General features: G+C 53.6%; 1 long non-coding RNA gene across 1 annotated transcript; it reads right to left on the bottom strand.

The window, feature by feature from the left end:
• Positions 1-3,500: 3,500 nt before the first annotated feature.
• On the bottom strand, positions 3,501-7,345 carry LOC146421862 (uncharacterized). Its single transcript, XR_014848439.1, has 5 exons — positions 6,225-7,345; positions 4,940-5,423; positions 4,608-4,675; positions 3,959-4,253; positions 3,501-3,669 (listed from the first exon to the last, which is right to left on the bottom strand). It is a non-coding gene; the product is annotated as an uncharacterized LOC146421862 (long non-coding RNA).
• Between the last annotated feature and the right edge of the window lie 8,557 nt (positions 7,346-15,902).

The following is a 15,902-nucleotide window of genomic DNA, read 5'->3' as shown; positions in this document are numbered from 1 at the left end:
GGGGTGCCCCCACGTGTCCCCATGTTCTCCTGCGTGTCCCTATGTCCCTGAGTGTCTCCCACTGTGTCCTCGCTGTCCCTGTCCATGGGGGTTGGTGGCACGGGAGTGTCCTGGGGTGTCATGGGGTTTTGGGTCCCCCATGTCCATTTTGGGGTCCCCCGTTTCCGTTTTGGGGTCTCCCTGTCCCATTTCGGGGTCCCCCATGCCCTTTTGGAGTCACCTTTTGTTTCTTTTGGTGTACCCTTGTCCCTGTCCTGTCCCCTCTGTCCTTTTGGGGTTCCCCCAGTTCCATTTTGAGGTCTCCCTGTCCCCTTTCGGGCTGTCCCAGTCCCATTTAGGGGCTCCCCGATTCCATTTTGGGGTCCCCCGGTCCCTGTCCTCGCCCCCCTGTCCCCTTTTGGGGTGTCCCTGGCCCATTTGGCCATCCCCCCTCTCCCTTTTGGGCTGTCCCAATCTCATTTTGGGGTCCCCAATTCCGTTTTTGGGTCTCCCTGTCCCATTCCGGGCTGTCCCTGTCCCTTCCCCCTCCCTCCCACCTCGGCCGCGGTCGGAACATCCCAGGAAAAGCTTTCGGTCATTCCCAGAGCCTTCATCCCCCCCACCACCATCCTCCTCCTCCGCTAGCGCGGACCTTCCTCCTCCTCTTCCTCCTCCTCCTCCGGGGGTTCCCGGGAGGGGCCATAGTGGGGTGTCGGCAGGGCCCCCCTGTTTCTGTCCCGGTTTCTGTCGCCGCTCGGTGAATAAAGGGGGGGACCCAGGGACGGGGTATCCTGGGTTTGGGGTGTCCCGATTTTGGGGACACTGGGGAAGGTGGGGTCCCAATTTTGGTGTGTCCCGATTTTGATGGGTCCTGTTTTTGGGGATTCGTGACTTTGGGGAGGCCCAATTTTGGGGTTTCTGGATCTGTGGATCCCAATTTTGGGGTCCCCAGTTTGAGGGGTTTCCCAATTTTGGGTGAATCTCAATTTTGGGGTTTCCTGGTATTGGGTGAACCCAATTTGAGGTCATCCCAATTTTGGGGGAATCCCGATTTCGGGTTTTCCTGATTTGGAGAATCCCAATTTTGGGTTTTCCCAATTTTGGGGGATCCCAGTTTTGGGGTGTCCCAATTTAGGGGAATCCTGATTTTTAGGGTTTCCCAATGTTGGGGTTTCCTGATTTGGGGAATCCCAGTTTTGGGGGATCCCAATGTTTGGGAGGTACCAATTTGGGGGTGTCTGGATTTTGGAAGACATCAATTTGGGGAATCCAGATTTTGGGGGGATCCCAATTTTGGGGTTTCCCAGTTTTGGGGGCTCCCATAATCCAGGAGGGTCCTCAGTTTTTAGGATTTCAATAGCCTGCTTTCCAACACCCCCTTTTTGGGGGAGGGGTCCCTTTTTTGGGGCAGTCCTTCCATGCCCCTCCCACCCCAAAATTGGGGTGTGGCCCCCCCAGGGTGTTGGGTGGGGGGTCTCTCCCCTCCCCCCCTGCCCTCCCCCACATCCGGTGCTGTTTTAAGGGTGGGGGGGGCAGGACCCTTCCCTCGCCCTTTTGGGGGGGGTTGGTAAATGGAGAGGCAGAGAATTCCTGGGATTTCAGAGGGTCCCATGGGAAGGGGGGAGGGGGGAGGAAAGGGAAATGGGGGGGTCACATGCAGCTCCCCCACCCCAAAAGCTTTCTTTGGGAGGGTGCTTGGGGTTGGGGGGAGGCATTTTTGGGGCTTCTTTGGGGGGATTATGGGGAGTCCCAGGGGGGGTTTGGGGGGTCCTGGAGGGATTTTTGGGGGATCCTGAGGATTTTGGGGGGTCCTGGAGTGGGTTGGTGGGGGATTACAAAAAGTGGGCGAGGTGCTTGGAGGGTTTTGGGGGTTCCCAGGAAGCTTTAGGGTCCCCAGGCAGTTTTGGGATCTCCCCAGTGTCCCCAAATGTCCCCTTTTTAGGGCTGAGGTTCCTGGAGCCCCCCTCAAACACCAATGGGGCCCTGGGGAGGTCAAATTTTGGGGGAGGGTTTTGCATATTTTTGTGGGGGGTTGGAATTTCAGCGTATTTTGGTATTCCCTATGTCTCCAAATCTCCCCAGCTGGGCTGGGGCAGGGATGGGGCCACCATCAATGAGGACATCAACCTGGCTGAGGCAGCACTGCCCGGGGGGAGCTGGGTGGCCACCAGCCAGTTCAGGTGTGTCACCTGTGTCACCTAGTGTGTAATCTCCTGTGTGTCATTGATGTCACTTGTCTGTCACCTGTGTCACTCATTCAGTGTCACCTGGCCTAGGTGGCCCTGCCATGGGGGGCTGGGTGGTCACAGCCAGCTCAGGTGGGGGCTTTATCACCTCTGTGTCACTCCTGTGTCACCTCCTGTGTGTTACTGGTGTCACCCCTGTGTCACTCATTCAGTGTCACCTGACCCAGGTGGCATTGCTGACTGGGGGCTGGGTGGCCACCAGCCAGCTCAGGTGTGTTGGCTGTGTCACCTGTGTGTCATTGGTGTCATCATTTATGTCACTTGAGTTCCACCTGTGTCCCTGTTCTGTGATCCTGTGTCCCACATGTCCCTGTGCCATGTCACACCCTGTCACCCCCTGTGACCCCCTGTCACACGGTGTCACACATGTCTGTCTTGGTTTGAAAGACAGGTGTATGCAAGGAAGGCAGAAACCTCCATTTCCTTGGAATGGAGAATATGACCCCCCCCTTCCCTCCAAATAATTATAGCTTTGGAATCAAGGCTTTTCAGGCAAAGATATGGGAAAAAGAATAACAGTTCTTTACTAGTATCTATGAGGAGGCAAACAAGCAACAGCAACAACAGCAACAACAGCAACAACAGCAACAACAGCAACAACAACAGCAACAACAGCAACAACGGCAACGACAAACAAAACCAGAAAACCAGGGGCAGCTGTCCCTGGGCTCCCAAGCACTTTCCCATTTGGTGTAGTCACGGTCACAACCAGCAGCGGCGCTGTTGAGCTCCCAGCTGGGACAGGCAGGTGCGATGACTCCCGAGCGGCTGCAGGTGGCGCTGTGGCGCAGGGTCAGGTCTGTCTCCCGTGGGTCATGGCGGGCGCAGCAGGGGGAGAGATGGAAAAGGCGTTTGCGTTACAACCTCTTGATGCCCCTCTGGATGGTGCTGTGTTATAAATAAAATCATTGAATTGGCTTTTGTAATTGGTTATAAGTTTGGGTTGATTGTTAATTGTCAGATGTTATAATCGATTATGTTACTGTTAATTGTTGCGTACCTTTGTTGATTGTTACATGCTTATGTTAGGAGCTCTTGATAAGAGAGGGGAAGGGAGTGGGTGCTAACATCCAGGTAACTGGACAGTCATCATTGCAGGGTAATTAATCAATAAGAGGAGCCCTGGTAACAGCAATGAACCACTCAACTTCAGGCTCTTCATTAGCATAAAGAGATAACTGAGCAAACACCATCAGAAGACAATCAAGCAACAAGAGGAGCCCTAGTAACAACGACAAGCCAATCAACACCTCACAGAAGCAGGGCTAAGTCGGGTTTAAAAACAGTCGTGTTATCACCCCTAGCTTGAGTCCTGTTCTGAGTTCTTTGCGGATGACAGTTGCTGATAGTTGAAATGTCAGTGGCAGGGATCTTCATTCACGGTTCATTGGATGTTATCCAATCAAGCAGGCAGTTCAATTTTTGTAAGTTAACCACAAGTATTCTAAAAAAACCATATCAGCCATTTCACCACTATGTTTAAATTTAGTTAGTAACAGTAATAAAGGCATTAGTTATTATTACACAACTATACCTTTATAACAAGGCTACTTTTATAAGAACTAAAATCATACATATAGCATCCATTTTAATATTTGCAAAAAGCTAATATTATAATATATATTATCACAATATTGAACGTTTATTGGTAGATGAAAAGCAAACACAGCGCTGGGCGCTTAGCAATTTTGCCAGAGGTGCGATTCTATTCATTTTACTGTGAACTTAAGCACCTTCTTTAACTGTTACATGTTCATTAAGCCCAGAAGATAATTTACACTTCACTCAATTGCCCCCCTCTCCGATCCCTGCTCCCTTCCGCCAGCGTGACGCTGTCTGGGATCCTCTGGATTGTCTCAGAATTGAAGGCAGAAATCCCCGTCCGAGGTCTCCTCTGTTCCAACCTAATTTGTAGTTGACAGTTTCTTTGGGTGGTGTGAGTGGAGATAACAGACTGCCTGGGATGCACGTGGCTTATCTTCTTTGTTTCTTCAAGATGTATTGATCTCCGGCTCCGTGGTTTATCAACTTGAAAGACATTTATCACCATGAATTTATTACTATGTTTTCTAACATATTACCACTATTTTGAAGTTACAATTCACCCTGACCTTGTTTCTACTTAACTATATTTTATCTTAACACAATTTTTACACAGCACATTATCACTTGTCAATGTTAAATTCATATATGCAAAAGCCAACATTTATCATTCACTCACTTATCACATCAGTCTTTTCTGGAGGAGATGTCTCCAGCTCTGTCAGAGGCAGAGTGTGAGGGAGATGTTCATAGATGGACGCTGTTGATGTTCTGCCAATGGTCTTTATCTCTTTGGGGCTATTCCCAGTCTGTTGAAATGCTAAACCCATCAGGCCTTACCTAGAGAAACAATGCCCTGGAAAGAAGCTTCAGTTCTCTTGCCCCGGGACAAAGGTGAACAAACCAGGCTGAAGTGTTATAAAAAAATTTTAAACTGGTATGTTTTCCAACAGCAAGACAGGCTGTAACGGGAACCTTGGAGCAGGGCTGGAACAGCAGCGGGGCTCACCCAAGGTAGCAAACAATAGGTAGCAGAAACTCTGCAGTTGTGGCAGGAGCCGCGGGGTGCCCCGGGAGGCACGGGGTGCTGGGTTACAGTGCAGTAAAAAACCCGGAGCAGTGACAGAAAAACGTCTGGGCTGAGCAGGAAATGGCTCCCTGGAATGTCTCACCTGCCGTCATCTGCACAGGCTGTGCAGAGGGGAGAGGCCCCCAGCAAGGAACGGTGTGCTCCTGGTCCCAGCACTGCTCACACTGACTCTGGGCTCTCTAACAGCAGAGAAGCAGAGAAGCAAGCCATTAAATCCAGTCATAGTGCTGAAGGAAAAGAAACAAAGAGAAACAGGCAAAATCCCACAACAGCAAACAATATCTCTGTTTAAAGACAGGATGCTGCGTGGCCAGCTGAATCGCCTGCCCAGAAGGAAAGAGGGGAGCTGCCTCTTGTCCCCCCGACTCTCGCAGGAAATCTCAGGCTCGCTCTCCCAGTCACAATACTCCCGGAGCACGCCATGGCCTTGCGGAGCCTGACAGTGCTCGGGGGGCTGGGCTGAGCGGGGCTCACAGGGCAAAGGCTGAGGGAGAGAGGGTGAAGAGATGACAGAGGCCTCGGGCTCCCCGTACCCCCCTGCCCCAGCAGCTGGGCTCCGTGGCCGCCTTGCTCAGAGACTGTAGAGGTACGGCGGCCCGATGCCGCGGATCCTGAGTCCCCAGGACCATTGGCCAACGCCATCCATGCAGAAACCACTGAAGATGCCATATCCTGGGGCTCGGAGGAGGCCGGGCCGTGAGCCGTACTCTCCCTCCCCTGGAAAGTTCTCCCTAAGTTTATTGGTTTAAAGTTTGCTTCCCCGCCCCTATCACCGCCCCTGCTGCTTGCCCTCACTAGAATGTTCTGTTGCCGGGCTTCCCCCATGAGTTGCGTGTAATCCCCTCCCTAGTTATATTTCATTTGCTCCCCCGCTTGTCCCTCATGTTGTCCCGGAGCCCCGTTGGCTCCGCCCCTGTTGTTCCTCCCCGGGAAACCCCGTATTTCCCCCTAAAAACCCCCTCCCTTTGTTCTCTCGGCGTGGTGTCGCCGCGACCCCAGCCCCGCCGGGTTCTGCGCCCGGTAGCTGCGTGGACCGCCCCACCCGAGAGCCCCCAGTGTGCCTCCCCCGCGCCGCTTCTCCTTAATAAACTGCACACTGGTGACTCTCAGCTCGTCGTGCTCTCTTTATCACGGGAAGCGACCAGCGACTCCACGGCGTTCCTGCCCGGCAGGCACCCGCCTCCGCCGCGTGGTCCCTGCCGCTCCAAGGAGCGAGCCTGGGAACACTGAGGCTGACCGTAGCCGCCTCTGGGACAGAGCTGAACAGCCGGGAGGGCTGAGAGCTTGGGCCCAGGTGAGGCCTCCGAGGTCTCCCGAAGCCCCAGAAGCCATTGGGACTAAGGCGGCCGGGCCCCTCCGGACCCTACAACTTTAAGAGACAGCCCTGGCTGTGGGGATACCTGGGGAGGGGGCAGCGGGGGCTGATGGAGCTCTGTGCCCAGGGCTGGGCGTGGCTGCCGAGGGAGCGGAGCACGGAACCGCTGGATGAGCTTCGCAGCGGGGAGTGGGGAGCGTGGGCTGGGGGGGGACACAGGGGTCCCTGCGGGGGAACACAGGGCTTTCTCTGGGCTGTTTCTCTCTCTCACGGCCCTGCAGCCCCTGGGCACAGAGCCTGAGCCCTCTGGCTGCTCCCTGCCAGCTCCAGCCCCGCTGATGCTGAGCTCTCTGCGGCGGCAGCGCAGCCCCCGATGGAGCCTGCAAGTGCTGGGCTGGTGCTGCTGAGCAGGCACAGGCACCACTTGCCTCGGGCTCATGGGCTTAAATGCAATGGGGATGGATTTCATGCAATTGGTGCCCTTCTCGGCCTTCCCTCTCAGCTGCCACTGGCAGCAGCTGCTTGGACACCTGAGCCCTTCCTGGGCTCCTGGGGAGTTGGGGGGGCCTGACCCCAGTTTTGTGGTTCTCCTCGGGTCTGTCCTGGCACCCCCCTTATTGGGGTTGGTGAGCTTTTCCCCCAATTCCTTTGAGAGGAGAAAAGTGCTTGTGACCCATTAGGTGGGTTTGGGGGTCTCCTTAATCCCCCTTGCCTGAAGATTTTGGGTGTCCTTCACCACTCTCAGGTGTCTGACTACTCCAGGTGTCCACCAAAGCTGTTCTGTCACTGCCCTCTGCAACTGTACAGGGGAGAGAAAAAACAATCAAGACTTTGTGGGTTGAGAAAAGCACTGAGAGAGATCCCTGCTCAACTGCCGACACATGGGAAACCAGATTTGAATTAGGGATATTAATTGAATTTATTATAAAAAAATCAGAGCAGGATAATGACATAAAAACACCTACCTGTAGGGCAAGAAAACAAAGGAAGCTTAGCAAAAGGAGAACAAAGACCACTTGGTTAAATACAGCTTATTCCACTGAGCTAGGGAGAAGATGTAACAAAGTTGCTAAAAAGTAACATAGAACCACTGGAGTTTGCAAAAACTGTAACAATAAGGCTTGTTCTGAAAGAAATATTCCTGTGCTGTAATCATTTATTTTATTTGCTGTCTAGAGGTTTTGTTTTAATCTAATGCAAAATTTTTATAAAAACTGTATGCTTTTCTAATAAATGTTCTTGGCCTTCTCACTGTCTGGGGACCATGCTTCTTGTGCTAATATGCTGCATCTCCCCACCATACCCCCTCCTCCTTCTGGTCTCTCCCTGCTCCCCCTCATCAGCCCAGGGGGACAGGAATGAGGGTCACCATCAATTCATCCCATATTTGTGCTGCTGCTCAAGGAGAGGAGTCAGGACTCTTTCCCCTGCTCCAGCGTGGACTCGTCTCTGGGGTCTCACAGAAGTCCCCTCTGCAGTCCTCCCCCCCACTACCAGCAACTGGACACACAAAACCAAAATAGGGGCATCCCTGGGGGGTGGTTTTTTGCAGTTCTCTGAGATGGCTGCCAGCAGAGCCCCGGTGGATGTGGGGTCCCTCCTCTGCAGTGGGCGTTGGTCTGCCCAGGTCAGGAGCTGCATTGGCAGCCAAGAGCCACGTGGGGATTGCCCGGTACTGGCAGGGGAGAGGGGACCCCCTGGAAACCCCAGCATGGGGAGAACAGAGAGGGGTGATACCAGAGCTGGGAGGTCTCCAGCAGCCTGGAAAGGTTGTGAGCATTAACAAGGGGGACCCAGGGGTATCCTGGTCATTGAAACAGGGACCCTGGACAGGTGGGACATGTGGGATGCCAAAGTGGGGAGCCCAGAGAAGGGGAACCTCCAGGATTCCCAGGACCCTCAGCAGCCTCAAGAGGGGCGATGCCAATACATTCTGGACCCACAGCAGCCCAGACAGGGGGAACACTCTGAACCCCAAAGTGGAGGGACCAGAGAGGAAAAACTCCTGGGTTGATGTGTTTGTGGAATCTTGGTGGTTTGGAGGGCAAGATGCTCGGTGACTTATAGGCATGGACTTTGGCAGGAGGAACTCCCAGCCCAAAGTTCTCTCCCCTTGTTTCTCACCAAACCAGGATTTGTCATTCCCAGACCTTGTCCAGATATAGGAGGAGGCTGTGAGGAAGAGGAAGATGGCCCAGGACACCCAGGCAGGGGAGGAAGAAGTCACTGCACCTTTTCTCTTTTCTTCTCCTTCATCTTACAGCCCAGCATCATCCCCAGATGCAGGACAGCCCCGCTGCTGTTGCTGTCCTGCCAGGGACAGAGTGGGAGTGATCTCCTTTCCCTTCCCTCCGGCACAGAGGCAAATCCCATCCTCTCCTTGTGCTTCTTCCCCCCAGCAACAAACTGAGGATGGAGAGCAGGGAGTCCAAATCCCCTCAAAGCTCCATGGCACAAGAATCCAATGGGGAGGAAAACCCATGGAGATCCCCCATGAGGAGGGGTTCCAAAGCCAGCCCACAGTGCTCCGAGGAGGAAAGACCCACCCTGCGCTGGGAAAGCGGCTGGAGCTTCAGCCAGAACTCCAAATTGGTGGCCCATGAGCAGCTTCAAACCAGGGAGTTCAAACCTGCAAGTGCCTTGAATGTGGGAAAAGCATCAGGTGGAGCAACTACATCCCACCTGATGTCCAACCAGTGGATCTACACCAGGGAGAGGCCCTATATGTATCCCGAGTGTGGGAAGAGGTTTCGGAGCAGCTCAGATCTCCTCATACATCAGAGGATGCACACAGATGAGAGGTCCTTCCTCTACCCCAACTGCAGGAAGGGCTTCAACCGCAACTTCAGCCTTGTCAGGCAATAGTGCATTCACACTGGGGAGAGGCCCTAAAAGTGTCCTGAGTGTGGGAAGAGCTTCTCCTGGAGCTCATAATTTACCAGACACCAGTGGAGGCATTGGTAAAGAAAACCCAGTGAGTGTCCTGACCGTGGGAAGAGCTTTGTCTGCTGCTCCAACTTTATCCCCCATCAGAGGACCCGTGTTGGAAGACCCCTGGTGACCCACATTCCCTGTCATTCATGTTGGGAAGACATCTGTCCCTTTCCTTGCGCCTGGCGATGAGGTGACGTGGGATCAAAGAACATAAGGGTCTGGCCATGCTCCCATCATTATTCAATCCCACCCCAAGTCATTGCCAGGGACAGGGAAAGAAGAGACTCTCTCTCACCCAAGGAGAAGGGTGTCCTTTCTGAGAGGGAGAAAATGCATTGTCAGGAAGAGCTGGTCGGTGCTGTCACAGTTTTTCCTGTAAATCATTTCTTTGTCTTATCCCTTCTGTTATCAATATTGTTGCTGTTCTTGTTCATTCCTTATCTCACTGCTGTTGCCTGGAATTGTTCTTGTCCCAGCCCGGGATTTTTAGCTTTTGTGCTTTCCTTCGGAGGTGGGATGGGAGCGAGCAGCAGCATGGTTTTAGCAGGAGCATGAAATTGGGGAATCCCATTCCTAAACCCTGGCCCATGGAAACTGAGTGTCACAGCTGGTCCCAGATGTGGTTGCCATGGCAAAACCCTAGGGAGCTAGTCCATGGCTGGGTGCTCTGGGAACCTTTTCACACTGGTGACCAGGGACAGGACTGGAGGGAAGGGCTGGAGATGAATCACTGCAGGTTTAGGTTGGATCTCAGTAAAAGTTTTTCCCCAGAGGCTGCTCAGGCACTGAACAGGCTCCCCAGGGAAGAGCTCACAGCTCCAAGGCTCTCTGAGCTCCAGGAGTGTTTGGTCACTGCTCCCAGGCCCAGGGTGGGATTGTTGGGGTGTCCTGGGCAGGGCCAGGAGTTGGACTCGATGATCCTGATGGTTCCTCCCAGCTCAGACAATTCTGTGGTTCTGTGATCCCATGACCTTCAGAATGGGACCAGAAATTGTTACCATGGCAACAGATTCTGGCTACAGGCCTGCGCTGGTGTCCATGGCAACCACCCCAGTGTTGGGTCCCCATGGAGCTGCCAAGGGATCAGCCGTAGCAATGGGGCCTGGTGATGGTTGCTATGGACACTGACCATAGCAACAGGGCCTGGTGATGGCTGCCTGTTAAGAAGCTGATTTGTCACAGGCAGAGACAGGTTCCATGGAGACCTCCCAGGGCTTTCTGGGGATGACAAAGAGCTGGGTGGTCAGAGGCAGTCAGAGATATTCTGTTGTGACATCCCAGGGGACTTTGGGCTGCTCAGGCCCTGATCTGTCACAGGCACTCACAGGGGCTCCATCATAACATCCCAGGAGTCCCCAGGCTGCCAAAGAGCCAGCATGTCACAGACACTCAGAGGAGTTCCTGTCATGGGCAGAGTGGGAGCTTCAGGCAAAATTTATCAGAGAAGCTCCCATTGGATCATAATATGCAGAAAGGACCCCCAACACCCCTCATTTGTATCCAAAGGCCACCAGGACCCCCAGGCTTTCTAAACTCCTGCAAGAGAAGCGTGGGAGGGGCTAGATCAAATCTCAGCCCCAGACTATGTCAACAGTTTGTGTGTAAAGAATTATAACGGTGGAATTGAACCTTTGTACAACTTTCTCCGACAGGACTAAGGATGGAAAACCAGATATATTTATATAAATATATGGACATTATTTATTATTATTGTGATTAGACAAAAATAGCTTAATCAGAATTGTTTACTGCACAGTATACTAGCTGTAAGAACTATTATTATACAGTGCTCTAGGAAACAATTTTGAAACAATTGTATTATATGGTTCTTTGGGGTCTGTCTTCAATATCTGGTGTCCTTTTCGGGTGGTTGTTCCTTGACCCCTGCTTTTGAGTTAAGACAATATTGTTGTTTTGCAGAACTTCTGCTTTTTCAGCCTTGCAGAGCTGAGCTGGCATCCTGCTTGCATTGTGCATGACTTCTTGTTGGCCTCAGTTGCATACTTTATCTATTGCTGCAAGGCTGTGCTGTTCTGTTTTACTGTCCTTATCAGTCCCTCAGGGTTCCCCTTTCCCTCTGGGGAGCTCCTTGGGTGGTCACTCATTTTAGGAAATGCCACTCTCTGCCCACCCGGACTCACCCACTGTCCTGGGAGTTCCCCTGAGCTCTGCTGGAGGCACATGATTCCTCTCTAGGATGGCATTGATCATCACCCTCTGCAGGTGGATCAGCCACAGGCAGATCAGTCAAAGCCTTCTTTTGGACTGCTTGGATGTGTGCAACCAAGGAGGGAACTCTTGGTCCAGCCCTTGTTTCCCAAGACATCCTCCTGGGACTCTGAGCCTGTCCCCGATTCCATCCAGAACCCCACAAGAGCAAAAGCCCTTTTGCAGGAGAAGCTACCTGGGTGTGTTCCTGACCCCAGCTCTGGAAGAGGTGCCCAGCCCCTGGCCCTGCCCTGCAGTGAGACCCTTTGGTTGTGGAGGTGCTGGCCCAGAGCTCAACCCTGGCACAAGGTTCCCATGGCCACTTCCTGCTGCAGCCATGGGGATGGCACTGCAGGGACAACAGGGCTGTGCCAGGGGACAGGACGGCCTGGGGGGTCACACAGCACCCAGGGGACTCTGTGGAGGGGAGGGGAGCCCAGCACTGAAATCCCCATGTCCTGCTGGCCTTGGCCAGGGCTTCGAGCAGCAGCAACCCTGATTCACAGGCAGCAGGGAGCAAGTGTCCCCTAAGGTACCAGGGACAGCCCCAAGGGCCTCGGGGCTGCTCCTCCATGGGACAGAGGGACATTGGCTTCCTGAACACTCCTGTGTGCTGGGGCTGCTCCCACAGCTCCAGGGAGGGTGTGAAGAGAGGGGAGATGAGACAAATCATTTTTTGCAGGTTTCTTTATTGAGTTTATCTTCACAAGAGGCCCAGAGCCATATGTACATGAGTTCATTGTATCAAGAGAAAAAAAACAGGTAGGAAGACAAGAGTAACACAAAACAAACAAAAAAAAAATAAGAGGAAGAAAGGACTAAGCAAAAATAAAGACATAAATTAAGAGATGCTAGTCCTTGCTTTTCCCGAGTGGGAAGCCTAGGGCGATAGTGGGCAACTTTCCAATCTGAAGGAGAAGGTTGTCGAATAGTTTCCAGAGGACCTCCTTGAACTCCTGGTTCCTCAGGCTGTAGATAAGTGGATTCAGTGCTGGAGGCACCACTGAGTACAGAACTGACAGTGTCAGATCCAGAGATGGGGAGGAGATGGAAGGAGGCTTCAGGTAAGCAAAAATGCCAGTGCTGGGAGACCACAGCCAGGTGAGGGAGGCATGTGGAAAAGGCTTTGTGCTGTCCCTGCTCAGAGGGGATCCTCAGCACAGCCCTGAAGATCTGCACATACGAGAAAACAAAGAACACAAAACAACCAAATGATAAAAAGGCAGTAACTCCAAGAAGCCGAAGTTCCCTGAGGTAAGACTTAGAGTGGGAGAGCTTGAGGATTTGTGGGATTTCACAGAAGAACTGGCCCAGGGCATTGCCATGGCACAGAGGCAGGGAAAATGTATTGGCCATGAGCAGCAGAGCATTGAGAAAGCCACTGGCCCAGGCAGCTGCTGCCATGTGGGCACAAGCTCTGCTGCCCAGGAGGGTCCTGTAGTGCAGGGGTTTGCAGATGAATACGTAGTGGTCATAGCACATGATGGTGAAGAAGGAAAATTCTGTTCCAATGAAGAAGACAAACAACCCTTCACCTGAAGCTACCACTCAGCCCATGACAAGAGCCTCTCTGAGTGTCTGTGACATCCCAGCTTTTTATCAACCTAAAGTCCCCTGGATGTCACCATGGAATGGCTGTGACTGCCTCCGACCACCCAGCTCTTTATCATCCCCAGAAACCTCTAGGAGGTCTCCATGGAACTTCTGTCTCTGCCTGACACATCCTGGCTCTTCAGCAACCTGGGGACTCCTGGAATGTCTCCATGGAACCCCTCTGAGTGCCTGTGACAATTCAGCTCCTTAACAGGCAGCCATCACCAGGCCCCATTGCTATGGTCGGTCCCTCAGCAGCTACATGGAGACCCAATGCCAGGGGTGGTTGCCATGGGCACCAGCACAGGCCTGTAGCCAGAGTCCATTTCCATGGCAACAATTTCTGGTCCCATTCTGAAGGTCATGGGATCACAGAACCACAGAATTGCCTGAGCTGGGAGGAACCATCAGGATCATTGAGTCCAACTCCTGGCCCTGCCCAGGACACCCCAGCAATTCCATCCTGGGCCTGGGAGCAGTGACCAAACTCCTGGAGCTCAGAGAGCCTTGGAGCTGTGAGCTCTTCCCTGGGGAGCCTGTTCAGTGCCTGAGCAGCCTCTGGGGAAAAACTTTTACTGAGATCCAACCTAAACCTGCAGTGATTCAGCTCCAGCCCTTCCCTCCAGTCCTGTCCCTGGGCACGAGAGTGATCCTGGATTGAAGTGAATGGGGTATAACACTATGGGACACAGGAATAATGAGATCACCAGCCAGGTGTCTTCCCAACATGGACCACCACAAATGTTGATCACCAGGGCACTTCCCAACATGGGTCTTCCAATGGGGGATGAAGCTGGAGCAGTGGACAAAGCAGGGCTTCCCTTACTGGTGCCTCCATTGGTGTTTGGTCAAGGCTGAGATCCTGGAGAAGTTCCTGCCACAATCAGAACACTCACAGGGCCTCTCCCTGGTGGGGATGTGCCAGTGGGTGACAAGGTGGGAGCTGTGTTTGAAATTCTTCTTGCAGCTGGGGCAGCAGAAGGGCCTCTCCTCTGTGTGTGTCAGCTGATGGCTGAGGAGATGGGAGCAGGTCTGAAACCCCTTCCCACACTCAGGACACTCATAGGGCCTCTCCCCAGTGTGGATCCTCCAGTGCTGGAACAGGCTGGAGGCATAACTGAAGCTCTTCCTACATTACAGGCACTTGTAGGTCCGTTCCCTGTGTGGATCATCTGGTGGTGGATCAGGCTGGAGCTCTGGCTGAAGCTCTTCCCACGTTCCAAGCACTTGAATGGCTTCTCCATACTGTGAAGCTGCTCATGGCCCACTGGCTCGGAGCTCCAGCAGAAGCTCCAGCCACCTTCCCAGCACAGGTTTGGAGCCTCTCCTCATGGGGGATCTCCATGGCTTTTCCTCTTCTAGGAGGTTCTGCTGGAGGAATTTGTCCACCCTGGTCTCAGTCCTAAATTTGTTTTCTGGGGGAGGAAGGAAGGAGAGGAAGGAAGCAGCATAAAAAAGGGGAGAAAGTAAAAAAGGAGAGGGAAAAAAGGAAGGAGGGAGTGAGGGTAGGGTAGGTGAGAGGGAAAGAGGGAGGGGATTTTCCTCCATGCCAGAGGGAAGGGGAAGGAGATCCCTCCAATCCATACCTAGCAGGATGGCATTGGCAGCAGGGTTGTCATGCAGCCAGGACCGATGCTGAGCATGAAGATGGAGAAGAGAGGCGGAAAGGGGTACTGGCTTCCTCCTTACCTGCCTGGGTGTCCCAGGGTATCATCTTTTTCCTTGCAGCTTCCTCCTCCATCTAGCCAAGGTTTGGGAATGGGAAATCCTGGTTTGGGGGGCAAACAAGGCTTGAGTGTGTGGGGTTGTGGGTCCCTCCTGCCAAAATCCATCCCTAGAAGTCACTGGAAAGAAGTTCGTTAAAACTTCCAAACCACCAATATTCAGACCCAAAAAAGCCTCTCAGGAGTTCCCCCTCTCTGGTCTCTCAACTTTGGGGTTCTGGGGTTCCTCCTTGTCCAGACTCCTGGGAGTCCCTCGTTTACTGGACGTCCCTCCCTCTACTTGGTCCTCACCAACCACAGGCTGCCAGGGGTCCTGGGAATCCCAAACGTTCCCCCCTCTTCAGTCTCCCCAGTTAGGGAGATTGGAGGTTTTGGGGGTCCTGGGGTCCCTTCTCCCCTTATTTTCTGCTTCGGGGTAACAGGGGTCCAAGGAGTCCCCCCTGCCCCTCTCCAGGTTGTTGAAGGTCCCTTGAATCCCAGCGGTCTCTCCTCTCTGGTTTCCCCACTGTGAGGCCCTGGGGGTCACAGGACTCCCCATCCTCCAGGCTGCTGGGGGTCCCCCAGCTCTGCTATCACCCTCTCCCCTCTCTTTTTTCCTCCTTCCTCCTCCCTGCTCCTCCCTCCTCCGCCATTCCCCAAGCCCTGCAGCCGCGGGAGGAGCGGGGATGCAGCCAGGACAGCTCGGCATGGGCAGCGCGGGGCTCTCGGCTGCTCCCAGCCCAGCGCTGGGGACAGGGGGAGCCTGGCCTGGGGAAAACGAGAGGGAAACAGGGAAAATTGGGGGCTGCAGATCCAAAGTGGGCCTTGGTGGGGACCCTGGGGGGGGATTTGCAGCCCTTGGGGCTCCTGTGGGGAGCCTGGAGATCCGGGAGGGGGGAACGCAGAGAGAGGTGGGAGATCCCGGGAGTGACAGCACTGGGAGGGACTGGGTTGTACTGGATCATACTGACAGTGACTGGGATCATACTGGGGTCAACTGGAACGGTGCTGGGGTAACTGGGAGTGCCTGAGAATGACTGTGAGCCAGGAGCAACTAGGAAATACTGGAATCACAGTGGGGGTAGCTGGGCCCATGCGGGGGGAGACTGGGATCACACAGAGGGTGACAGGGATCCTACTGGAATCACAGTGGGGGTAGCTGGGCCCATGCGGGGGGAGACTGGGATCACACAGAGGGTGACAGGGATCCTACTGGCCTCCTATTGGGAGTGACTAGGAGCATGTGGGGGCAGTTTGGACCATGTTGTGGGCAACTGGGATATACTGTGAGT

The sequence above is a fragment of the Lichenostomus cassidix genome, unplaced genomic scaffold (genome assembly GCF_008360975.1).
Source record: "Lichenostomus cassidix isolate B80296 unplaced genomic scaffold, HeHo_3.0 HiC_scaffold_46, whole genome shotgun sequence".
Lineage (NCBI taxonomy): Eukaryota > Metazoa > Chordata > Aves > Passeriformes > Meliphagidae > Lichenostomus > Lichenostomus cassidix.
This window is presented reverse-complemented; position numbering and strand designations above follow the sequence as displayed.